This window comes from Sparus aurata, chromosome 23, assembly GCF_900880675.1.
Source record: "Sparus aurata chromosome 23, fSpaAur1.1, whole genome shotgun sequence".
Taxonomy (NCBI): domain Eukaryota; kingdom Metazoa; phylum Chordata; class Actinopteri; order Spariformes; family Sparidae; genus Sparus; species Sparus aurata.
The window spans coordinates 1,363,639-1,389,338 of record NC_044209.1 but is presented as its reverse complement, the minus strand read 5'-3'; the positions used below and the strand labels follow the sequence as shown (position 1 = coordinate 1,389,338).

Below are 25,700 nucleotides of genomic sequence, written 5' to 3'. Positions count from 1 at the left end.
CATGGACAACATCATCCCCACTAAAGAGGTCCGCTGTTACCCAGACAACACACCCTGGGTTACCAGCAACCTAAAGGCCCTACTCAACGAGAAAAAAAGGGCCTTCAGGTCAGGGGACCGTGCAGAACTCAAGCGTGTTCTGAGAGAAGTAAAACACAGCATCAGGGAGAGTAAGGAAAACTACAGGAGAAAACTGAAATTCAAACTGGAAAACAATAACACCAGGGATGTATGGAGGGGGATGAGAGAGATCGCCGGCTTCCAGAGGAGAGGTGGAGTAACAGCTGAGGGAAACGAACTACGTGCAAACAAATTCAACCTGTTTTTCAACAGGTTTGACTCCAGCTCCCCCAGCAGCCCCTCTGCTGCTCCTCTGAGCAACCAACTCTGGATACAACCCCCCCACAGCTCCACACTGGCCCCACAACCCCACACCAACCCCTGCAGTGGACACCAGCTTTCACCACCTCCTTCTCCCCCACCCCCCACCTCCCTGCTGGCCCCCACCACAGACTTTCTCACACCCCCCTCCCCCAGGACTCTTGCACTTCCCCCACTGCTGCCTACAAGCTCCTGCAGCAGTCAACACTTTGCACCACCCCCCACCCCCAGCCTGGACTTAACATCACAGCCAGTCAGGTGAGGAGAGAGCTGGAGAGGCTCTATCAGAGAAAAGCTGCTGGACCGGATCGCATCAGCCCTTGCGTGCTGAAGGCCTGTGCCGGCCATCTCTGTGGAGTTCTCCAGCACCTCTTTAACCTGAGCCTCCACCTTCAGAGAGTGCCAGTGCTCTGGAAAACATCCTGCCTTTTTCCAGTGCCCTAAAAAGGACATCCTGTGGCACTGGATGACTACAGGCCGATTGCACTGACCTCTCACATCGTGAAGGTCATGGAGAGGCTGGTTCTTGCACACCTCAGACCCCTAGAGTGCCTATCACAGGACCCCCTACAATTTGCATATCAGCCCCATGTTGGGGTTGATGACACAATCATTTACCTGCTGCAGGAAGCCTACTCCTCCCTGGATAGACCCAACTCTGCTGTCCGCGTCATGTTCCTCGACTTCTCCAGCGCCTTTAACATCATCCAGCCCAAGCTGCTGAAGGCCAAACTGGATAACATGTAGGTGGATTCTTCCCTCATCACATGGATCAATGACTATCTGACGGGCAGACTGCAGTAAGTGAGATTACAAAACTGTGTGTCTGACCGTCTGATCAGCAATATCGGCACCCTCCCAGGGAACTGTGCTGTCGCCGTTCCTCTTCACCACCTACACTGCAGATTTTAAGTACTGCACTGAGTCGTTCTGATAACACGGCCATTGTGGAGCGTGTAGAGGGTGGGAGGGAGGATGAGTACAGCGACCTGGTCGGCAATCTTGTTTTTTTTTTAAAGATTTTTTCTGGCATAGACACCTTTATTAAGCAGTAGACAGATGGGAAATATGGGAGAGAGAGGGGGATGTGACATGCAGCAAAGGACCTCCGGCTGGAATCGAACCGGGGTCGGCTGTGGCATGCGCTCTAACCACTCAACCACCTGCGCGCCGGCAATCTTGTTAAATGGTGTGGGGAGAACCACCTGCAGCTGAACGTGGTGATGACAAAGGAGATGGTGGTGGACTTCAGGAGGAACAAGCCCCGCCCTCTCCAGTCTGCATCGGTGGGACAGACGATAGCTGTGTCCCAATTCAGGGTCTGCACCCTTCGAGTGCGCATTTGAAGTGCGATTATGTCACTATTCCGCGGCGAAGGGTGTCCCAATTCAAAGTGTTCTCAGAATGCACCCCACAAATGCGCACTCCTTTTACCTGTTTTTCAAGTGTGCACCGCTACTACACTTCGTGGTCTCACATATCCCAAGATTCATCGCGCGCCCGAAGAGAAGAAATAAATAAATGAATAATGGCGACCTCAAGTGGCGCAGATCTCGTATCTAAATGTAAGTATTGGGTTTATACTTGGTTTTTACTCCTTTGAACATCCAAAGCCAGCTATGTTAAACTTCAAGGGACATTAAAACCTCCACATTTCAGTTAAAATATGTTGATAATGCTCAGCTTGATCCCTTTGGAAGTAAAGCCTTAAAAGCCTTCACTTTCAAACGTAAGACGTTCAGAGGTTGACTTGTATTTTATATCTTATTGTGACTGTGGAGATGTTAGAGACTATCTTTACTTCATGTACATAAATGGACCAAGATGAACAGATTTAGATCAGGCTGTGATCCCTGCTTTATTTCAGACCGTAACACTGTAAAGTCTAGTTAAACGTTAGAATTGAATAAAGAGCTAAGTTTAGGATTATCCTTGATGATGATTATATATTTTTTGCTGTATTAGATCTCTTTTGTCTGTTGACGTAACACAAAATGTCTTTTACATTTCATTGTGTTTTAGGGAGCAAACAGAGAGGAGGAAGAGGAGGAGGAGGATGAAGGAGGACATGAGGCTGCAGAGAGGATGGAGAGGCTCTTCTCTGCTCCAGAGGACAATCCTTACATTATACCTGTTGTTATTTAGTTAATGTATGAGTTCTTTTTATATTATTTGTTCATAATTGTTCATTTTATATAATTCATGAAATAAAATATTGTTCTATTGTTACAGGTTGTCTATTCCATTCAGTATTTACAGCTTAAGTACTATTTATAACAGCAAACGACATCAAGTGCTACTTTTCAGGGACAACAAGGTATTTAATGTTTTCTTTTATTATGAAGGTCTTAACATTTACAACTATTTACAAAATTACAGCATAAATAACTATTTACAGATTATTATTCACTATTAACAAAAACAATTAGGCTATTATTGAGAACAATATTAAAACAGTAACAGATGATGGACAGTAACAGGCTGAGCAGGAGTCCCTGCAGTGCTACTGGGCTGGATGGTGTCAGTGGGACATCATCTGGGGCGGTACTCAAGGTGTTTGGGGGTCCAGTCTCCTCTGTCCACCACATCGTCCATCAACTGGGTCTGCAGTTCTGACTCGATCGACGGCTGCCAGGTCATTAAGAATGTTTTAAAAAAGAGGCAATTTCAATTATAATAATAATAAACTGTCTACCAAACACTTTAAATAGGAATAACGCCTTTAAAATTTAAATAAAACCACTTGTGGCGATCAGCAGTTTATACGTCAGCATTAACGTAATGTATCTGTATGTTAATCCCCCCAAACTTTTAGCTAGCTAATTATGATAACATTGATAACATTACTGTGGGTTCAATAACAGGTTTACCTCTCCACGGTCCTCTCCGCCGGAGATAAACCAGAGCTGCTTCTCCTTCCTCCACAAGCAGGAGGATTAAAAAGGAAATCAGAAATTCCTGCAGCTCAAACAGATCTGACGGTCAAACTTTACTCTTCTTGTCACTTTCACGGACCTGAGCTGCAGAAATAGTGACGTACGAGTAGAGGCGGGAACATCTGGTGACGCAACCAGGAAATGCTGCGAAGGGTAGACTGTCCCATTTCACAAAAGTTTTTTTTTTTTTTTTTATTGGTGAAATTAGGTGAAAGACAAGGTGACATGGGGGACAAGTACATCACACCACGAGGGTCAACAAATACAGATAGTGGACATACGGTACAGATAACAACAAAAAAAACAACATACAGTTATTATGATATGTATAGAGGTATTATAGGTGTGTGTGTGTGTGTGTGTGTATGTGTGTGTGTGTGTGTGTGTGCGTGTCTGTGTGTGAGTCAGTGTGCATGCGTGCTAGTGGCTGAGAGGCAGATAGTATGGTATTATAAACGTATGTAGGTATAGATTGATGATACAATAAAAATAAGTAAGTAAAATAAAGTATAAATAAGAAAAGAGAAGGAGGAGGAAAGTAAAACTGAAGGAACAAAAAAAATAGATAAATAAGTTAAATAAGTAGTATTAGTATGTAACATGATATGAGATATATTGACGTAGTACAGTGTTATATAATATAACCTTATATAATGTATTTAGATAATTGAGATAAGATAAGACAGTATATTGTAATATGAGATATTATAAGAAGAAATGCAGTATGTTATAACCTAATATAGTCTGAAGAGATAGTGTGAGGTATGATAATGTAATACAGGGCAAATATGTAATGTAATATATCATGCTGTAACACAGGATAATAACATAATATATATGTAAACATAACATATGTGAACACAACCTAATGCAAGCAATATATCATGACAATGATGACCATTTCACAAAAGTTGACGCGGCCTGCAGGGCGCACCGATGTACACTCATTCGGTGAGACCGCAAAGGGCGGGTCCTTGAAGTGTGCAGACCCTGAATTGGGACACAGCTACAGACATTGTGGACTCTTACAAATACCAGGGTGTGGTGCTGGACTATAAACTGGAGTGGACCACAAACACGGAGGCAGTCTACAAGAAGGGCCTGAGCCGGCTTTACTTCCTGAGGAGGCTCAGGTCCTTCAATGTCTGCAACCGGATGTTCTATGAGTCTGTTGTCGCGAGCACCATCTTCTTCGCTGTGGTGTCCTTGGGTGCGGGAATCAAAGTGAAGGATGCAAACAGACTAAATTAACTCGTAAAAAAGGCAGGGTCTGTTGTTGGCTCTAAGCTTGTCACCCTGGAGGAGGTGGCAGAAGACAGGATGCTGGCAAAACTGCTGGTGATCATGGACAATGTCTCCCATCTATCTATCTATCTATCTATCTATCTATCTATCTATCTACAGCTGCTTTGTGTTGCTTGTCCTCCAGTCCAGTTTGTTGTCCAACCACCGCCCAAGATATTTATAGGTCTCCACGACCTCCACCTCCTCTGCTCCTGACAGAACTGGTCTAGGTCTGGGTCTGTCCCTCCCGAAGTCGATGACCAGTTGAGCTGCAGGTTGTTTAAGTGGCACCAGAGTGGGGTGCCACTCCAGAGTCTTCATCAGATGTGATGTGAGTGCCACCGGTCGCTAGTCATTCAACGTATTTATAACCAAGATACTTGTGAATGTCAACATGAAAAGCAGTGCCCCCATGTCTTTTAGCCCAATGGGAACAGCTGAGACGTCACCAGGGGCGCTGCCAGGGATTTTGGACCCCATGAAAATAAATATTACTGGGCACCAGTATAGTCGGCCATAAGGCCGACGAAAATTTGTTATGCTGTTTACATAAAACTGTACATTTTAATGATATTTTTGACTATAATTTCCTATATGTCTGAAAAGAACAACATGACAGTTACTTAGTAGGGGAAGCACTGAACACTCAAAATACAATGGAATTTAGATTCATTGTCTGCAAGTCTGCAACTTTAATGGTTAAAATATAAAATTCTCTTAAATTAAATTACCTGAAAAATACAAATGCATGACATACATGAATTATATAGAATTTCCTGTAATACCGTTTGAAATAGCATCACCATCACCAGATTCAGGTTTCCTCCCACCATTCTGTTTTACTGTCAGTGATTTGATCAAAAATAACAAAAGAAAATGTGATTTTCACAACCAGTACCCTACTGCTCACTGTCTCCCTCTTGTAGCCCTGCATTTAGGTCTAATTTATCTCCAAAATTACTATTATAGCAATACCACACAATTTCTCTTTCAAACATGCACATCACCCCCCACACACACACTTAGACTAGCCACTGCACTCAATGTAAAAACGGTATGCTGTCTTACATTATGTTTTTGTTGTTGTTTTTATTAAGTTTGTTATATACGTTTATATTTTGTTAAAAAAAATCTATTAAAATAATAATAATAACAATCTATCTCCAAAACTGTACGTGTTGGAATTAGATTTGGGCTGGAAAAAAATACATAAATGAGGCTCTATGGTCGTTGCGATTTAATATTGTTAACGTTTCTCTGATTGGATTGAGAGCAGTCACTTAGTCTGCAAGCACCAGATTATTCTCCTCTTTTCCTACTGCAAAGCAAGGGGTGAGAGTCCCAAACTACTGACCAAACATAGTATTTCAGTGAGTTTATAGTTTCAGTGATAGCTAAATTTCAACAAAACAAAATAAAGTTATAGGCTATATGCTTTTTAAAACATTTAAATCATTCTGAAATAAATACAGACTATGTGTTTTTATTTCAGAATGATCTTAATTCATTAATTTCAATTTATCTTTTTTTTTTTTTCCATAATAGATTAATTCAACACAGAGCTGCTCACCTCCTTCCTCAGTTGTGGGTAGGGCTACTGGGGCTGGTTCAGGGGTAGGTGGGGGTACTGGGGCTGGTTCAGGGGTAGGTGGCTCACAGGGCTCACAGACAGCTGCGGCTGCTGCTGCTGCACTTGACGTGTCTGTTCAAACATGCATCATTTTTGACAGGAGGGGTGGTCAACTGATTACATATGGGCAGCTTGCTAAACGTGAACAGTGAAATCTAAAAATCCAGAGTTTTCTTCCAAAGTATGAGCTAATATGGGGAGAAAAGTGAGCTAACTTAGATAAACAACAGACTAATGTGTTCTAGAACTTTCCACCACATGAACCAAACCCACCTTGTTTTTGGAAAAACTGGGTGACATACTGATGCCCCTTTGCTTCTCTCTCCTGCCTAATCTTTTTGTCTTTCCTTTTTTGGCTACCCGACTTCTGGGGCATTTTGCCTTCTCTCCGTCTCCTTACTGACTGAATACACCACACCGTGCAGCAGTTCGGTGATGGGAGCACTGAACCATTTTACGTAAGGGGGGGGGGGCCTTGAGAAATGTTTCCAAAATAAACTTAGCGTTATTATCAGTGCATTAAGTGATGCATATTTAAGATTATAAACTAACAAATTAGTGTCATTTTATTTTTGTCAGTATTTGAATTTTATTAGGGGCCTTTCTGGGCCCCTTTCAATGATGGGCCCCTAGAATCCTTCCCCTTATCCCCCCGTTTTCGGCGCCCCAGACGCCCTCTCTTTGCAGAACCGTCAAAGTCGAAGGTCATGTCTGATGTTGAAATGCCAAGCACAGAGGACATGTGTTTATTAGTCAGTCATGATCTGTAACATGACTTGAAGTCGAACCATTTCTCCATCTTGACAACCACTATTGGAACTTGTCGCTTGAGGTGAGTGAGCAAGAGGGTGGCAACACAGGACAAACTGACCTAGACAAGAGGGAGCACACAGACTATATGGACACACAAGGGCTGATTACAGAAGAGACACAGATGGACACATGAGAGACATAGGTGGACACAAAAATGTGGGAAATTAAACAATGGGAGCAAAAGCTGATGAAGGTTTTCAGTCATCTAGGTCATGTTAATTTCAACTGCTGTATCATAGACAACTGGACGTGTTTCCGTTTGTTGAAGATGTTTCACCTCTCATCCAAGAGGCTTCTTCAGTTCTAACTAACTGGAGGGGAGTTAGAGGCTTTTAAACTCTGTGTGGGACACATTGTGAGCACTGAGTGATTAGGGCCACTTGTGTTTTGTTGACCAAATAGATCTTCATGAGGATTGCTAGGGCTAGGTGAGCCCAGGTGTGAATGGTTGTTAAAAAGGGGGGTAAAGGAATCCATCTATATCAAACTGGAACAGCTATCTTTGAAAGAGTAGGTGGCCTAACACATTACTTTCCACCCACCTTATATGCAGTACTGAGTTCTCTCCCCAGACAGCTTAACAACCATTCAACGTCTTCAAGAAACTAAAACAAGTCCAGTTGCCTACAATGAACGCAAAAAAACACATGTAAACCTTCAAAATGAAACCGGGAACCACAGACACAAAGACTTTGAAATCCTGGAGCAGCAGCCCATGATTGTCATTCTTTCAATCAGGTGCAGCCATTATGTTTGCAGCTGGTTGCGGGAGGGTATAGCCTGTTTTGGTCAGGCGTGCAAAGCTGGGCAGCATCGAAATGATACCCCTGTGGACACGTACCTTCAGACTACAACCAGCAGGCCATCAGCTTAGCTTAGCAGCAAGGCTGGAAAAAGCTGGTCTGGCTCGGTCCAAATATCCTCCTGCCAGCACCTATCTCTCACTTAGTAACACATTATATCTCATTTTTGTCAAATAAGAAACGGTAAAAACTTGAACTTGTCTATTCTCAGGGTGTTATGGGTTAGACTTTTCCATGCCTGGCAGCATTGACTTCTGGTTAACTTGCATGCAAACTTAAATCTCACAGTCCATCCTCTGGGTGTGAAGAAACTACAATGCTTTACTCTCACACAGCTCATGGACCCAGTATATCAAGCTACCAAGACACCAGTTCCACAGAGCAATCAAGCTATAGATAATAAAATAGTAAAACACTGATGAGAATGTGTGAATAAGTTCGCTGACAGCTGGGGAATAACTGTTGTTTTGACTGGACTTTGGAAAGTTGATCCTCTATCAGTGAGCCAAGAGCAGAGGCCTGGTGGATGGATGACTGGGAGAGCAGAGCTTAGCATTTGGTGTTGAGGTGACAGGCTTGGCTGCAGTGTGAGGCTGGACCGTTTGTTCTGGGATAATGCACTCACAAAATTAATATTTCACTCTGCGTGTCACACGTTGTGCTCCAATTCGACACGTCAAATCCATTTGGAGGGACCCAGGTCGCTCAGAAAACAACAGCCATTTAGTAGATTGCTTGATTGTAAAAGTATGAGTTTTGCCACTTTCAGAATTGATGTGTCACAGCGGAGAAAATATGCCAAAGTCAAAGCCTGCAAAGGTTCACATTAACCTTTCTTGATCATTATAGAAGCAATTTATCCCAGAAAGTATTTCATTAGTGAAGCTTCTGCCTCACTGGAAGCCATTATAGAAATCCCTCATCAGACATCCGTTCTGTAGTAGTACCGCAGCATCCACTGTGCTCACTGTTTCCGTCTGTCTCATTTATGGATTTATTAAATGGTGGTGTCTCCTGATGTCATAAGGATCTAAAGTTCAAAGACCACCTCTAAAGCAGGGCCTGGATAACCTTCTATGGGGCCACTGGAACAAATGAGCACTGGGCCCCTACTGACTACCTTCCCACCTGTGAATTATATTTTGCTGTAAATTGATAATGCAGCAACAGGGGGGAAAGTGACATTTTTTAACCCATTAAACCAGAGATGCCCAAATTGGGGCTCAGGTGCCAAAGTTGGTCTGCCATAATGTTCAATTTACAAGGTTCAAAAAGAGGGGAAACACATATTTTGATTTTGGGGTGGTCCCTTTAAAGATCAGCATTAAACATTCTTAGATACTAAATCTTATACTTTAAAACTTCCAAAATCTGGTATGTCTATGTGGTCGGGGTCTGTTCAGACCAGAGGGAGTTCAAAGCATAAACACTGACAGGAATATTTTGGTGTGCTATGTCACCAACAGGATTCATCATCCCTCCACTACAAATATTGTCCTGGCAGTAGGGAGGAAGACACATTATGACTCTTCACTTTGGGGAACAAAACAGAGACAGATCGCAGGTGTATCATATCCTAGGAAGTATCCTGAAGAGAATTATGTAATGTCACTAACTAGAGGAAATCAAGTTCGGATGTGGTTATTTTAGTGGGGCATGCTCAGTTTGTTGATTTTTATACTAACTGTAACTAATAAAAACAGCAGCTGTCAATGGTACTAGAATGGGATGTTAGCTGTGTATGATATCTGAGTCATTGTGAGTAGAGTATGTGCATTAAACACAGTGAATCTGCCTTCCATTACTATCCCACTAACCAGGCATTATCCATTCTGACCCATATTGCCAAGGCATTTTACACATGTAACCTTAGATGTGTGTAGAGACACATGTTTGCACAGTAAATATGCATATCATGCAATGCATGGTAATGCCATATGTTTGAACAGAGAGCATGGATTATATTTTAAGTGGGATTTCCTCAAGAGCAGTTTATTACTGACACAGGTTTATCATGCTGCCAGCAGAAAGTGCAGTACATTACAGGCTAGTATTTCTGATGGGACTAATGGTCACATCTACAGGATCTAACCTGTCAGTTAGATCCCCTCCCCACAGTTCTGGTGAAAGCCCGCCGTACCTTTCCGCTCTCCCTCATCTCTGCCTTCATCCACTCCTCACTCTCCACTGGAATTGTTCCTACACTCTTCAAAACTGTTGCTCCAATATTAAAAAAACCTGGTGCTGACCCTAATAATTATAATAATCTTCATCCCATCTCCAATCTACCTTTCCTCTCTAAAATGCTTGAAAAAACTGTTGCTTCTCAGCACTGAATCTGCACTAATCAAAATCACAAACAACCTCCTCCTGGCAGTCAACTCTGGTTTACTCACTATTCTCATCCCCCTCGATCTGAGTGCGGCCTTCAACACCATCTCTCACACTATCCTCCTCAACAGATTCATCTCCATTGGTATTTCACACACACAGTTCATCCAACTCCAATCCTTCAGTTCCAACCCGTTCCCCGTCACCACTGGTGTGGCCCCTTCTCTTCATCATCTGCCTCCTTCTCCTTGGCAATATCTTCTGCAAATACAACATCCATTTTCATTGCTACGCGGATGACACCCAGCTCTACCTCTACAGCAAACCCAATTCCACTTGTGACGGCCCCTGTATGTCTGTGTGTGCTGTGACTAACTGTGTTGTCTCTGGGGTGGGAGCTGGTTGCAGTGGTGACAAGGAGGACCTGATTGTGGTTATTAGGAGCACCTGGGCTCAGTGCTCCACAAGATATAAAAGGCCCAGCTTCTTGCCAGCTGCTCTCTCTCTCAGACCCTGACCAAGTTTGCACCTTCTTGGTTTTGTTAACTTTTGTTTACTTTACTGCACAACACCTCACGCCTCCATATTCATGCACCAACATGAACACTATTGATAATACTGATTGAAACACATCCCATTCCTGAGGGATTATTTTTGAGTTACAATAAAACATGGATTTGCCATCTTTTTGTTGTCCTTTTCACTTTGTTTGTCATGGCCTAGAGCCAGGTTGGTGACACACTCTCCTACCTTCCTCCCTTACTGACTGCTTCACTGAACTCAAATCCTGGTTCTCCTCCTCCTCATTGGCACTAAATCAACCCTTTCAAAAGCTGACAGTTTTTCCCTCACCATCGCCACTCCTCTGTCTCCCCCTCCCCTCAGGTTAAGAGTCTGGGAGTCATCCTTGACAGCATTATCTTTCTAATCACATATCAATAACGTCACCCGGTCTGCATTTTCCATCTACGTAATATTAATCGCCTCCACCCCTCCCTTTCTCCCCACTCCACTGCCATTCTTGTACACAGCCTTGTCACCTCCCGCATCGATTACTGTAACTCTATTCTCTTTGGTCTACCTCACAAATACCTCCATAAACTTCAGCTGGTTCAGAACTCTACAGCTCGGATCATCACCAGAACCCCCTCCATCCACAACATCACCCTTCTCCTGCAGCAACGCCACGGGCTTCCGGTCAAACTCCGCATAGACTTCAAAATCCTCCTGTTTATGTTCAAAGCCCTCCACAACCTTTCCCCTCCTTATCAGTCCGAACTCATCCACATCGCCACCACTTCCCGTTCCCTCAAATCTGCCTCCTCTGTCCACCTCTCTGTCCCTCCCCCCATCTCGTCACCATGGGGAGCAGGGCTTTCAGCCGCTCTGCCCCCGACTCTGGAACTCACTTCCACCGGACATCAGGAACCTGGACTCTCCTCCTCTTCAAATCAAGACTAAAAACTCACCTATTCAGAACTGCATACCCCACTAAACTCTCTACATTGTCTTTTTCTGTCTGTTTCTTACTGTTTTTTTATGTATTGTACGGTGTTCCTCAAGTGCCCAGAGAGGCGCCTTTAAATAAAATGTATTATTATTATTATTATTGTTGAAGACTGCAGATCATTTGTTGTGGGAAGATCATGTTACTCCTCATAGGACAATACCTCTCCTATGTGTTTTTTTGGTAAAAATATATATTAATATTACACATTATACTATCAATATCAATCTGACATGATGCAACAAAGGACAATGGCCTTTTTAGTATAGCTGCAAATACAAAACTATCATCATCATCATCAATAAAAAAAACAACAATAAATTCAAGTAGCTTTCGTGCAAATATGGTTCACTACATTGTGTCGTCCCTACCCTCACCTCTGGTCATGAGCGATGTGTCATGACTGAAAGATCGCGGGTACAAGCAGCCGAAATGGGCTGGGGTCTCCCTTAGGGATAGGGTGAGAAACTCAGCCATCCGGGAGGGACTCAGAGTAGAGCTGCTGCTCCTCTGCATGGAAAGAAGCCAGTTGAGATGGTTTTGGCATCTGATGAGGATGCCACCAGGGTGCCTCCCTAGGGAGGTTTTCCTGGCACGTCCAACTGGGAGGAGTCCTAGGGGTAAACCCAGGACCAGATGGAGGGATTATATCTCCTCTCTGGCCTGGGAGCGCCTGGGGTTTCCCCAGTCAGAGTTAGCTGACGTGGCTGGGGAAAGGGAAGTCTGGGGCTCATTGCTGAAGCTGCTGCCCTGGCGACTCTGGATAAGCGGTTGGTAATGGATGGATGGATAGATAGATATTGTGTCCTGCACACATAAAAAAAACCCATCAAACTATACATTTGAAACTCAAAACGTTATGTGGACAAATGTATATTTTAATAATCTAACCAAATATGCCACTCAAAGTCTGTGACCTGCAATAACTTGCTGAATGTCAGAAATCCTTTCCAGAATGCGAACATTTGCACTGTAGCACAGACTTTGCAGGACTTTATCCTGGGGCTGGTTGACTGCGGTAAAACAAGAGCCCCCAAATAAATCTATGATTCATTTGATGATGACATTTTACTGACAGCCTTTGACGGTAAGAATATAATAATAATACTGTGAGCCAAATAAAATGCCTTGGTGCTCTCAAACAATGATGTAACTCTACTGTAATCCCCTTTACTGTGTCTCTGTTAGTGTCTGTACTGCTCATACATTCCGTCACCTCTAAGACAGCGAGACACCTGAAAGATAAAGAGAGAGGAAGATATTGACATAACAGTAGATGAAGTGCAGATGTGTCCTGATTTCTCTGACACATACAGTAAATATTTACCCTAGTGTGTGCACAGGATTTTAAAGAGATGATATCTATTCTTGTTTTACTTAGAAATATGTTTAGTTGGTAATTCATCCTTACACAGTATTGCTACACAGTATCGCAGTCGGTAGAAACTTTACCTGAATTCTTACTATTCTGTCCTGGCTAATGCATGAGCTGTATTTGTAGACAGATAGCTAACAAGAAAGACCCAGTAGGCATGACTCCAGGTTGAGAGCCATTTACTGCAGTCTTCTGAGACTGTTTTGTAAAAATGCAACACAATGAAAATATACACAGTGTTACAATTGAAATTAAATATTTGCAACAACACTGGTCACACTTCTTCCTTTTCAGGTTACAAATCGGGTAAATACAACACAATATTAAATAAGGCATATATACATCTTTTTTTTTTACAGTAATATCCTCTCACAGGTAAGCAACAGCAAATGGCAACAACCCATGTAATGGTTTACACACACAACACAAATAAGGGCCCAACAATGAATTCAATAATAATAATAATAATAATAATAATACATTTAATTTGTAATGCACTTTACATTAAACAATCTCAAATTGCTACAGGGAAAGCAACAGCAAAAAAGAGAAAACATTAGCAAAAACACAACATAACAACAACAGCCTATGCTAACACAACAGTGTCCCGATTATCATTAGCATTAGCCCGGTTTCCCAACTACAAATAAAACTTTTTTAACACTACTCTGAAGTACACGATGTTATTAAATGAGGATGTAACTTAAAGTCCGTGTAAACCAAAATCAGCCATTTTCTTCTAAACACATCAAACAGGTCATAAATGTGTTTACTTAAAACATGTAAAAGCCATTCGGCCATGTAGAATTTAATTTTGGAGCTAGGCTCACAAACAGTTTTTCAACATTTCTGTGTTCAGGATTTAATGGGCGGGTCAGAAATCATGCAAATCATGGCCGCGTTACGTAACGCGGCTATATGATTTGCATAAACCCGGCCCTGCTGCGGAAGTGATACGTTCAGCGCGTCGGCTTCAGCGGTTCTCCCACTCGCTCTCCAGTCTCGGAAAGCATTGCTTACAATGGTTTGCAGCTAGCTAACCAGTCAACCAGTCAGCTAACCAGTCATGTCTCCTCCACATCGCTCTGCATCTTTCCTGGATGCCACAGTGTGCAGGGTGACGGCGCTGTTATCTTATTTAAGTTTCCTTCGGATGACAACGTAAGGAAACGGGGGAGTCCGTTGACGCTGGTCAACTCCGTCCCCGGCTTGCATCCTCTCCTCCCGCCGACGAGGAGATGTGGCCGCTGCTGACCGCTGCTGACACTCTCCGTCCCGCTGACGGCGGGTCCCACCGGCATAATGTGGCCGCCGCCGCCACCACCGCAGCTGCAGCCGACCCACTCCGTCCCGCTGACGGCGGGTCCGACCGGCATAATGTGGCCGCCGCCGTCAGTGGGACGGAGTGGGTCGGCTGCAGCTGCGGTGGTGGCGGCGGCGGCGGCGGCGGCCACATTATGCCGGGTCCCACCGGCGGTATGTGGCGGTAGTATCAGGGCCGCATTATTGGTGAGCCGTCCCAGTGTGAACGGATAATCCGGAGGCGCGGAGCGAGGGCGTGTCGGTCTGACAGTCTGATAACTGCACAGGTCCTTCACTCAACTAAATACAGAGAAATGTACCACAAAGCAACGTTACATGACCGAACAAAAGTAACGTAGTAACTGTAACTGTCTTTAGCAACTCATATGAGGAAAACAAATACCACAGCTGTATGTGGAGAAGCGTCTGTCCTCCTGTCCGTCCCCTCCCTGTCCTCCCGACTCTTCCTCACATTTCTGCTCACAAAACAGCGTCTGTCACGCTTGTCACAAGACTTTAACTCACCGAGTGTTTGACGAAAATAAATCACCGCGACCGCCAGCCCTCCTGACCGAGACTACAGGAAACTGTCCCCCAGAAAACAGCCTCCGTCCCCGCGAGTGACAGAGTCAGACAGCGTCCTGTTTACTGATGGTGATTATGTATAATTATGTAATTTAGCGCGAAAAACTTCACTCCGTCACTTTCCAGGATGTTTAGTGGGTCAGGATCTCAATCACTACACGTTATGACAGCATCTATATGATTATAAACTGTCCTCGGGTTTAGATAGACAAGGGGAACACCTGGGGAACACCTGGGGAGACACCGACGTCATTAACATGACGTGTAGCCCCCGCCGCATGGGCGTGGTTCCAGCGCCTCTAACTGACACGCCCCCAGTGTTTCACAGCAGAAAGAAGTGCTTGTTTTTCCATGATTTTGAGACCTAATTTTATATACTTAACAATTTTTTTAATCTTTCAAATTTGGCTCAGTGGTCAATGATACATGTTTGTGATACATGTGACAAACTCATAACACAATTTTTTTGCCGCTTTACACGGACTTTAAATAAACTAAGAGCAACCATACTCACTGATGGATCTACTCCAAGGATCAGATACTAACAACTCTGCAGTGGAGCCTGCATATGTATTTCTCAAGTCAGCACTTGAAGGCATGATAACTCTGACATGCCAGTAGGGGGGCACTAAATATTATTCAGAAACTGACAGGAGTCAGAACACCCCTCGCTTGGTATAAATATGTTATACCACTATTTACTCTTTCACCTTTGTTATAAGTAAAACAACATCACTAATGAGCCTAAGATACTCCTTAACTACCCCTTGGTTTTCACCATAACCTTTCGGGCCTTGGTGTCTGAGCTAGTAATGGCCTTAACTATCGCACCAAGAGGCCACTCATTACGTTTTGCTTGAGTGTCTTTTATCAAACCAATGTCACCCTCATGGAGGTCAGGCTTCTCAGTGGTCCATTTCCTCCATGGCTTAAGAGTTGCCAGGTACTCCAGTGTCCACCTTTTCCAGAAGAAGTCTGCCAAGCTCTGAACCTGGCACAGCTGAGAGCATTTCAGGTATCTCGGCATCAAATGAGATTGGGACTAGTGGTCTTGAGTTCATGATGGCCATTACCTCTGTAATCCATCCATCAGTGTTGTTAGGACTCTGTGGGTCAGTCTGGTAGCTCCATCTTTTCTCCCATGTGCGAGGAGTAGTGTTCTGTTTAATTTATAAGATTCAGTGTGTTAGTTATAAAAAAGACTTGATGTATTTAATTTCATTTATTTCATTGTGTTCTACTTGAATGAGAGTATTAAAGGCGCAGTACTGCCACCTACTGGCCGACTTTAGTTTTGCGGTTAGTGCTTTGTCAATGTTGAATAAAACTTTATCCAGGAAGTGAGAACAAAGTAAAGAATGGCTCGTTTTGCCAGCTTTCAGTGATAATCAGCCACTCCAGCATACAGCTTGTTTTGAGTTGCATCGTCGGTATGTATTGATATGTTTATGTGTTTTTCATTGTCATGGGCTGATCTTTTAAGTGGCAAATTTTCAGTTGTATGCTAATTAGAAACGTGTTTAACCTGAAATCTCCTTCTAGCATGCTGTGTCTGTTAGCCACGCTAATTTTGGTTGATATGGTGCACAGATAAGATGTAGACTTGTTTATTTTATGTTTTATGCATATGAAGAAATTTAATATTCATAATTGTAAGACTATTTTGTTTATTTTCCCTTTAGTTTCACCTTTGCTTCAGCAATAAACCTGGCAAAAATGATACCCAGAGTCTTGTTTGGAGTAAAGCTTTTAGCTGCCTGTCAAACACATGCATGGGACGCATTGAGGACAGAACAAGTAGGTCCATGTGCATCCCTGCTCTTGCAGGTACTTCTTGATCTCAGGGTCTTCTGTGTTAACCTGGGTCTATCCGACCTGAGGTGTTTCACAGGTCCCCGTATGGAGAGAAAGCACCTCAAGGCATTGATGAAGCTCGGGGTCGGCATTAATTCAATAACTTCCAGGTGAATGGCTCTTGTACTTACGCAAGCAAAAATGACAGCCCATCTTTTACTCTCAACAGCTCCACCTCGAATCCACAGAGTTGTGACATTCCACGGACCGAAAACCGAAAAAAAGCTCTGAGACCTTTCAAGAGAAGTGACTTGGGGCCGAACGTCTTTATCTGTATCTGGTTGCACAAGCTCGAAAGATTCTGCCTCATCATCTTGACCTGTGCTCAGCTGACTGAGAAAGGGAGGGCCAAGCAACCAACTGGATGAGACCAGGTGAGCTGCTGGAATTGGCCTGGTTCCATGGTCTGCAGGGTTTTCGTCAATCAACACATATTGCCACTGTTTTGGTTCGGTGGAGCTCTGAATGCAAGCTACTGAGTTAGCTACATAGGTATAAAACCTCTGTGAACTGTTGTGGATGTAGCCCTGCACGATGCAACTATCTGTGAAAAACCTGACTACTTGCAACTCTACATCTAATTCAGGCTGCATAAATTCTGCCAGCTCGACCGTCAGGGCTGCTGCGCACAACTCCAGGTGTGGTACTGTGTGCATGGGGTAAGGAGCGAGCTTTGATTTTCCCATTACATACCCCACATGCCATTTTTCATCGCAATCCAAGGCACGCAGGTAGGCTACAGCAGCTATAGCCAATGCTGACGAATCTGCAAAAACACATTGTTCTGTCCATTTGCAACATGACATAGAGACTGGAATGTATGCTCTCTGAATGCAAGCCTTTTCCAGCTCAGTTAAGGAGTTAGTCCATGCTTTCCACTGTGTCTCTTTCTCTGGTGGGAGAGGCATGTCCCACTCATACTGCTCTGTGGAAACATCTCTCACCAATGCTTTGCCTTGCACTGTGATGGGGGAAGCAAATCCAAGGGGGTCATAAAGACTGTTTACAGCGGACAGCATGCCTCTCCGAGTGAATGGTTTAACATCTCTTGCCACCCTGAAGGTGAAACTGTCAGTCTGGAGTACCCAGCTTACACCCACACTCCTTTGGACGGGAAAGGGGTCTGCTCTCAAATCTAGATCCTTAAAGTCAAAGACAAGTCTTGCTTGTTCTTCCATAGGAAAAGCCTCCATGACCCTTGGGCTATCTGAAGCTATCTAGTGAAGTCTTAAGTTGGACTCAGCCAGCAGGGCTTTGGTTTGCTGCAGATGATTGATAGCTTCAACCTCCTTGGCCACTGAGGTGAGTCCATCATCGACATAAACATTTCTGAAGACATAATGTACCATGTCAGTTTGTACCATGTTCAGTCTCTCGATGTTCGTCAGCTTTCCTCAGCACATATGTTGCTACAGCTGGTTACGGGCTGTTCCCAAACACGTGCACAGTCATCCAGTAGTCAATGATCTCCATGTCTGGTCATTATCTTTGTACCACAGAAACCAAAGGAAATTGCGGTGGACCTCTCTGACCTTGAACCCATAGAACATCTGTTTCACAACGTCTGTGACAGCTATTTGCTCTTTCCTGAACCTTAGTAGAAAACCAACTAGAGTGTTGTTTAGGTTGGGTCCACTGAGAAGTGTGTAGTTCAGTGATGTTCCTTTGTACTCTGCGCTTGAATAGAAAAAACACTCTTATTTTTCCAGGTTTCTGTGGGTGGTATACACCAAAAGTAGGTAAATACCAGCACTCCTGCCCTGGCTGTATTTGAGGAGCTGGTTCTGCCTGATGGTTGTCAATGACTTTCTGCATAAAGTCAAAGAAGTGCTCTTTCATGTCAGATATCCCTCTGAATGAGCGCTGGGGCGAGAGGAGTCTCTGGGAGGCCTGTTCACTGTTATTAGGAAGGGGCTTGCGAGGTGAACGAAATCCAGTGGTTTTCCTCGTCTATGTATACTTCATTGTCTATAATTCTGAGAAAATTGTTGTAATCCACTGACATGGCTAGTTTGTCATCTTCAGGTCAAACACACTTTCCCCCAGACCATCCCGACACATCTCATGAAAGGTCTCCTCACTGTGCGACAGTGTTTGAAGACTACGCTGGATCCAACCTTTAAGCCTCTCCTGTATATGGACGTTGTTCGTGCATGGCTTAAGGAAAGAGGAGCGTCCATTTTGAAGGACACACATTTGTATGCGTTGACTTCCTCTGCCTTGTGAGCACCACATAAGCACAACACTCCAACTATGACCCAGCCAAGGTCAAGGCGCTGGGTGTACGGTGAGGCCTGTTCACGTACCTTATGCAAGCTCAAAATATCTCTGCCTAACAGGAGGAGAATTGGAGCACTGGTGTCGAACAGAGGGATCTTATCAGCCACAGGTCTGAGATGAGGAAAATATTGGGTGCACTCAGGGTTCAGGATCTCTGATCTGTCATCAGGCAGGTAGTTACATTCCAACAAGGTGAGAAGTTTCTCCTTGGTTTTCTCATCAAGTGACCCCACTATAATGTCACCCGCTTTTCTCCCTGCAGTGTCTACTGTGCCAGAGCATGTTTTAAGAGTGTAGGGGGATGCACTGCTGTTGAGGTCTAATAGATCAAAAAATTGTGATTTTACTAAAGACCTGGTCATCTGGTACTGAGTACACCCTGTGAGACTTGCTTGGATTGTGGGCGTGGTGAACCTTGACCAAGCAGATTTTTTAACAGGATCTGGGTTTGGGAGCTTAACTACATATTTCTGTACACTTGGAAGTGACTATAGGGGGTGTACGGTCTTCATGCTCCCTGCTTTGCTTGTCCTCAGCTGTGTGTTCAGCCTGCTCACCAAGCGGCCAAGGAGCTGGACCAGAATGCATCACTATGCAGGTATGCCTGTTATTTTCACACTCCTTGCACTTAAATGTGGCCTTGCAATCTTAAGCCATATGCTTGGTGCTGGCACACAGGGGCGCTGCCAGGGATTTTGGGCCCCATGAAAAGAAATATTACCGGTTCCCAGTATAGTCGGCCATAAGGCCGACGAAAATGTGTTATGCTGTTTACATAAAACTGTGCATTTTAATTATATTTTTGACTATAATTTCCTATATGTTTGAAAAGAACAACATGACAGTTACTTAGTAGGGGAAGCACTGAACACTCAGAATACAATGGAATTTAGATTCACTGTCTGCAAGTCTGCAACTTTAATGGTTAAAATATAAAATTCTCTTAAATTACCTGAAAATTACAAATGCATGACATACATGAATTATATAGAATTTCCTGTAATACCGTTTGAAATAGCATCACCATCACCAGATTCAGGTTTCCTCCCACCATTCTGTTTTACTGTCAGTGATTTTATCAAAAATAACAAAAGAAAATGTGATTTTCACAACCAGTACCCTACTGCTCACTGTCTCCCTCTTGTAGCCCTGCATTTAGGTCTAATTTATCTCCAAAATTACTATTATAGCAATACCACACAATTTCTCTTTCAAACATGCACATCACACCCCACACACACACTTAGACCAGCCACTGCACTCAATGTAAAAACTGTATGCTGTCTTACATTATGTTTTTGTTGTTGTTTTTATTAAGTTTGTTATATACGTTTATATTTTGTTAAAAAAAAAATCTATTATAAATAATAATAATAACAATTTATCTCCAAAACTGTACGTGGTGGAATTAGAGTTGGGGTGGAAAAAAATACATAAATGAGGCTCTATGGTCGTTGCGATTTAATATTGTTAACGTTTCTCTGATTGGATTGAGAGCAGTCACTTAGTCTGCAAGCACCAGATTATTCTCCTCTTTTCCTACTGCAAAGCAAGGGGTGAGAGTCCCAAACTACTGACCAAACATAGTATTTCAGTGAGTTTATAGTTCAGTTTCAGTGATAGCTAAATTTCAACAAAACAAAATAAAGTTATAGGCTATATGCTTTTTAAAACATTTAAATCATTCTGAAATAAATACAGACTATGTGTTTTTATTTCAGAATGATCTTAATTCATTAATTTCAATTTACCTTTTTTTTTTTCCATAATAGATTAATTCAACACAGAGCTGCTCACCTCCTTCCTCAGTTGTGGGTAGGCCTACTGGGGCTGGTTCAGGGGTAGGTGGGGGTACTGGGGCTGGTTCAGGGGTAGGTGGGGGTACTGGGGCTGGTTCAGGGGTAGGTGGGGGTACTGGGGCTGGTTCAGGGGTAGGTGGGGGGTACTGGGGCTGGTTCAGGGGTAGGTGGGGGTACTGGGGCTGGTTCAGGGGTGGGTGGGGGTACTGGGGCTGGTTCAGGGGTAGGTGGCTCACAGGGCTCACAGACAGCTGCGGCTGCTGCTGCTGCACTTGACGTGTCTGTTCAAACATGCATCATTTTTGACAGGAGGGGTGGTCAACTGATTAAATATGGGCAGCTTGCTAAACGTGAACAGTGAAATCTAAAAGTCCAGAGTTTTCTTCCAAAGTATGAGCTAATATGGGGAGAAAAGTGAGCTAGCTTAAAAACCACAAGGTTAAGATAAACAACAGACTAATGTGTTCCAGAACTTTCCACCACATGAACCAAACCCACCTTGTTTTTGGAAAAACTGGGTGACATACTGACGCCCCTTTGCTTCTCTCTCCTGCCTAATCTTTTTGTCTTTCCTTTTTTGGCTACCCGACTTCTGGGGCATTTTGCCTTCTCTCCGTCTCCTTACTGACTGAATACACCACACCGTGCAGCAGTTCAGTGATGGGAGGACTGAACCATTTTGTGTAAGGGGGGGCCTTGAGAAATGTTTCCAAAATAAACTTAGCATTATTATCAGTGCATTAAGTGATGCATATTTAAGATTATAAACTAACAAATTAGTGTCATGTTATTTTTTTCAGTATTATAATTTTATAAGGGGCCTTTCTGGGCCCCTTTCAATGATGGGCCCCTAGAATCCTTACCCTTATCCCCCCCTTTTCGGCGCCTCAGCTGGCACAACATCGAAAATTGAAGATTGAATTCTCCTTTAAGTATGTTTATACTATGGTCTGGGTGAATACTCGATTCTGATTGGCTGGAGGGTGTAGGTTAAAAAGTGTTAATTTACACCTAGGAAAGACGTTCCGTCAAATTGCCTGATGACAGTTCTAAATTATTGCGCTGGCTCAAGCGCTAGATGGTAACCGTGGCAACGGAGACTCAACGTTATTTCATAGTTTATTCATCAACAGCAAGACATCAACAGCAAGACAGAAAAAACATGAGTGATTTTATCATTTCTTTTAATTTATTTGGTGAGTTTGACAACTTTGAAGACTGGGATGCAGCAGAAGAAAAAGAGAGAAGAGAATATGAAAAGAAAAAGGAGAAGCGACACAAGGAGGTGACACCGGAGGAATTGAACGAATTAGAGGATGACAAGGACGAGATAAGCACAAAGAAAACCACGATATGGGCAGTTAAAACATTAAGAGACTTCCTGGCTGACAAAAACATGGACATCAACTTTGAAAGCTACACTGCCGCTACTCTCAATGACGTTTTGCGATTGTTTTATGCGTCTGTCCAGTCGACCAAGGAAGGAGGAGACTACAGTGTTGCCAGTTTGAGGAGTCTGAGAGCCGGTATCAACCGCCATTTATACCATAAACAGTTTTTAAAAGTACATCTCCGAGTGTCCCCCAGATGCAAAATCGTTTTATCTCCACCCGAAGCGCTCCATCACTGTGGCATCTGATGTGTGGTACTCCAGGGAGCCGATGGGTGTCAACTACCTGGGGAACATGCTGAAAAAAATCAGCGAAGAGGTCTGTACACTAGCTACATTTTAATAATAATGTAGCGTATAACCCCTCTTCTGTCCTCATTAATGTAGCCTAACTGTGTTTATTATTGTTTCTTTCAGGTGGGGTTGTCGCGGGTTTACACCAACCACAGCCTCCGGAGCACAGCTGTCGGTCGTCTCTCTGACGCCGGGCTGGAAACTCGCCAGATCATGTCGGTGACGGGGCATCGTTGTGAGAGCAGCCTACAGGCTTACTGGGCTCGGTCAGTACAGGACAGACGAGAATGGAGCAACATTTTGTCGTCTCCCAATGTCCCAAGCAGTGGTCGTAGCGAGCCACAAACTTTAAATCTCCGTCCATCAAATGCCACGATGATGGACATGCCAGTATCGCTATCAAATTTTACAATTAATGGAAATGTTGCATTTAATTTTAAATAGTATGTTAATAGTATGTGATGATCAGAATGAATGGTTGACAATATTTGCTGTAATAAAAACGATTTAGGAAACTATCTGTGAACTTTGATTCTTTGAAACAAAATTTTGCATCATCCTCTGGACACACACAAGCGGTAAGTAGTGCACTGGCCTTCTGAAATTATACTTTATATCACGGAAAGTAAGGTTAAGCCATCATCTCACTTCCCATCACTGATCAACTGCTGCGGGTGGGTCGCTATGGCCACGTTGCTTGGCAACGCCTGCATACAGGAGATATTAAATAATCCGCTCGACTTGTAAAAATAAAAAAAACCCTTACGATTTTAACTCTAAAACACATTAAAGTATTATTAATTTGTTAAATATTTCTATCTTTCGTAGGTGACCATGGTATAAGCGGGATAATGCCCTTCGAGGTGTCCATTAACAGAAATGAATCGGACTTTGCGTCGTCCGATTCATTTCTGTTAATGAACACCTCGTCGGGCATTATCCCTTACTTTCCTCACATCAAGATGTTTTCCTTGGAACCCCCGTTCTTCTTTCTTAGTAGCTGAGTTAACCTGTGGTGCACTGATGCAGCTTCAGTATTTCTGTCTGTCATGTTCTGTGTGAGCATTGCCTGTATTTGCCTTGTCTCCCCCTACTGGCGTTTAAGGGTAATTCATTATTTTGTTATTTAAGTCCAGCCTTTGTTTTGATAGGTGGATTAGATCACATGACACTGCCAGGTCATAGTGAGAGAGTCTGATCAGGAAAAAGCTTTAGCTTCTACATGCCATGCGGTCAGCTTGTAGCTCCAGCTATCATCATCATTTCCTCCCGCTGTTTATGCCTAGGAAAAGGATCGCTTGTGAGTTATATTTACATTTTCTGTCAATTCTGTTGTTGCACAGGTGTTGATGTAGTGCATTTTGATACGTACCATTAATGTTTAGTTATTTGCATGTAACTGTCACTAACGTTAAATTAACAGTGAACTACAACTCTCTACATTATTTCCAAGTTATGTACAGCTATTTACATTATCATCTCTGTGAATATATGATGTTATTTAAGTAACCATTCAGTATTTGATGCTAGATTTTTCTGTATCATTTCAGTTTTACAAAATTGTTTCATGAGAATGAAGACAACAATAAAGACCAATCAACTTTACTCCAGCTTCTGACTTTCTCTTGGAGCTTGTTCACTATCTAGCAATTTGTGTACACACACACACACACACTGAGGACAGAATACTGTCACAGTTGATTTTGGAAAGTATTTTGGTACTTTTTCCAACTTGAATTAGCTGGAGGTAGAGGAGAGGTTAAATGCAAAACTGGGGTCGTTGCAGGTCTTAGCCTAGGAACATATAAAGACGACAAAAACGCTGAATGGTGGGAAAGGGACATCCTATAATCCTCCTTATATTTGGATTCCTGTGTAATCCAGCGTTCCTGCAGAGAGAAAGAAAGCTTTTCGACCACTGGGTTCATGCCTCTCGCCGTGTCTAGATACATAACTGTCTACAATGTCCAAGGTAGGCAAAGGAAGAGGACGCAGAGAGACATCTTTTAACTCACCCCAGACTTGCCTACAGTAAGTTGTCTGATTGTGTTGTGTGCATACTCTGATTCACGTTATGAATATATGAATATGTTTTTGTTTTGTCTGCTATTGCTCAAGATGTGACCTCTTGCTATGACATTGCTGTAATGAGATGGCTCCATAACAGGCTGGGTACAATGCTCCATAAAAGCAGATTTCTGTCAGGTTAAATTGATAATTGATAATCAGTTGAGCAGATTGCACTTGAATTTCCCTTTTTTTTTAGGAAGAACCATTTCATGGAATGCACTGGACTTAAAAAGACACTCAGTCATCTGTCAGCAGCACCTGAGCAATCTTTACTTCCCAATAATTGGTTAGTGAAAATCAGCTGTGTCTTGTGCATGTTTGTTGAAACACAATGTTTGCCCCTCAAACTACTACCTGACAAATAATCCTTTTTTGAAATGTTCAAGGAGAAAAGTTACAAAAGAAACCACTGACCCATAGACTACCTGCATGTGAGAGAACAATAGTCTGGTTTTCTTGTGAGGATGGACCAGAGAAATAAGAGAGTCAAAATGCATCATTATGTAGCTGTCTCACCAAATTCTGCAAATCTTCTGTGGCTGATGTAAATTTCATAATGGTCCTCTCTCCCTGAAGTCAAGCAGCACAGGGCAAGTTACATTGTGCAAATATTACTGGCATGTTTTTGGGTAAACTGAATATGTAACAGTAGTCTTCCCAGTGGCTGTTTATAACACAGGGCATTCACACTTTATAATAACCATCATTGATAAATTGCAAAAAAAAAAAAAAAAATGCCCTTAATGAAACCACACTTCTGACAACAGTAAAGGTCCCTACATTTTGACTTCTTTGCTTCGTTTCAATCGGCTCGGCCTCATGTCAGAGCCTGGGTGATTTAATACAGTGAATGGAAGAAAGATGTGTCAATCACTTATTAGTTCAGACTTCTGAAACGTTCCATTTTTCATTGGCTTGTTCTTTCCCATGACATCCAAGTGATGAGGTGACTGTGGGATCAATGGCCTTTTTCCAGGAATATACCCATCCTCTCCATTTCCTTCACACATTGTTCTCATTTTGAATTTATCTGTGGGGGCAGAGTGTGTGTGTATGTGTGTGTGTG

The 25,700-nt window shown here is 43.1% G+C and overlaps 1 protein-coding gene and 1 long non-coding RNA gene across 3 annotated transcripts in view; one reads left to right on the top strand and one right to left on the bottom strand.

Annotated features, from left to right (window-relative positions):
- Window positions 1-25,700, bottom strand: part of LOC115576283 (carbonic anhydrase-related protein 10-like) — a 290,975-nt gene that overhangs the window by 161,870 nt on the left and 103,405 nt on the right. The gene's annotated exons all lie outside the window — the stretch shown is intronic.
- Window positions 21,981-23,082, top strand: LOC115576293 (uncharacterized). Its single transcript, XR_003982818.1, has 2 exons — window positions 21,981-22,589; window positions 22,688-23,082. It is a non-coding gene; the product is annotated as an uncharacterized LOC115576293 (long non-coding RNA).